The sequence below is a fragment of the Nannospalax galili genome, unplaced genomic scaffold (genome assembly GCF_000622305.1).
Source record: "Nannospalax galili isolate Female #2095 unplaced genomic scaffold, S.galili_v1.0 scaffold197, whole genome shotgun sequence".
In the NCBI taxonomy this organism is placed as follows: Eukaryota; Metazoa; Chordata; class Mammalia; order Rodentia; family Spalacidae; genus Nannospalax; species Nannospalax galili.
Genome location: NW_008339846.1, coordinates 3638408 through 3639896, shown reverse-complemented (window position 1 = coordinate 3639896; position 1489 = coordinate 3638408). Strand labels below are relative to the sequence as shown.

The following is a 1489-nucleotide window of genomic DNA, read 5'->3' as shown; positions in this document are numbered from 1 at the left end:
GACCAGTTCACTTTATGGGGCTTATTGACACTCTAACAATATAAATATTTCTTAAACTGAAACAATTTCTTCAAAGAGGTGGTATATTTTCTGATAATACAGAAACAAAATTGAACTTCCTAATATTAAAGCTGTCATATTTAAGTATATCATTTCAAATGAATTTAATATCACCCTAAACTATGTACCCACTTAAATTGCTATAGGAAAAATAGTTGAATAATCATTTTATTCCTGAAGTGTATGTTCAAAATTGCCACAGGCCATCAACAATATTTCCAATTAGTTTGAAATATTAAATTCATGTTAAAAAGGAAAATGATCCAGATTCCAAGAGTGTAATTCAAATACTTTAAATGAATCTAAAGTATTGAATATTATAGTTGAAGACAGAAAAAAAAATTCTTTTAAAAAATACTACAAGGGGCTGGAGAGATGGCTCAGTGCTTAAGAGTATCAACTGCTCTTGCCGAGGACCCAGGATTGGTTCCCAGCACCTACATGGTGACTAACAACTGTCCATAACTCCAGTTCCAGGGGATCCAATGCCCTCTTCTGATTTCTGCGGGCATTGCATGGACATGGGTGCACTTACATGCATACAAGAAATACACTTACACATAAAAATAATACATAAAATATTTTTTAATTTAAAAAAATAAGATGATATTTTATCTAATTTACAAATGAGAAACAGGGACGCAAACACCAAATAGCCCCACAGTCAGGAACACTTAATGTTAGCACCTCCCCAAAGAACTTCACAGAGTTTTTAGAGGTAAGGTCTGTGAGATGATTGTGAACCTGTTTAAATCCAAGTCCTAAGGATGCCAGGCACGCTTCCAAAGACAACTGTAATGTTTATAGAAGGTCAAAAGTCAAAACAAAAAACAAAGCATTTACTACAGGTAACTAGAAAAGCCTATGTCCTGGGCTGAACTGTGCATCCCCTCACCCAACTACCAAGCTCAGACTCCAACTGCTTGTGCCAATGTACTTGGAGAAAGAGGCTTTTAACTGGTAAGAACAGCTACTACGCTTGATCTTAGCCAAAAGGCCAAGAAGTGATAGAAAGTGCCTTTAAAAGGAAGCAGTTTACCTTAAATGAGATAACACCAGTAGGATCCTAACCCAGCAGGACTGGTATCTACAAGAATTACCAGGAATGAGGCTGGAGAGATGGCTCAGTGATTAAGAGCACTGACTGTTCCTGCAGAGGACCTGGGTTTGATCCCAGCACCCACATGGCAGCTAACAACTGTAACTCCAGTTCCAAAGGAATCCAATGCCCTCTTCTGACTTCCAAAGGCATTGCATGATGGAGGTGCACTTACATACATGTAGGCAATACACATAACACATGGAAGTAAAAATAATAAATAAAATATTGTTTAAATAAAATAATTACCAGGGATTTGGATTTTGCTTTCTCTCTCTCCCGCTCACGAAGACATGAACACTGAAACAGCCGTGTAAGGACACACTGAGA

The 1489-nt window shown here is 37.3% G+C and overlaps 1 pseudogene; it reads right to left on the bottom strand.

The window, feature by feature from the left end:
* Positions 1–865: 865 nt before the first annotated feature.
* Positions 866–1069, bottom strand: LOC115070633 (annotated as a pseudogene).
* Positions 1070–1489: the final 420 nt, after the last annotated feature.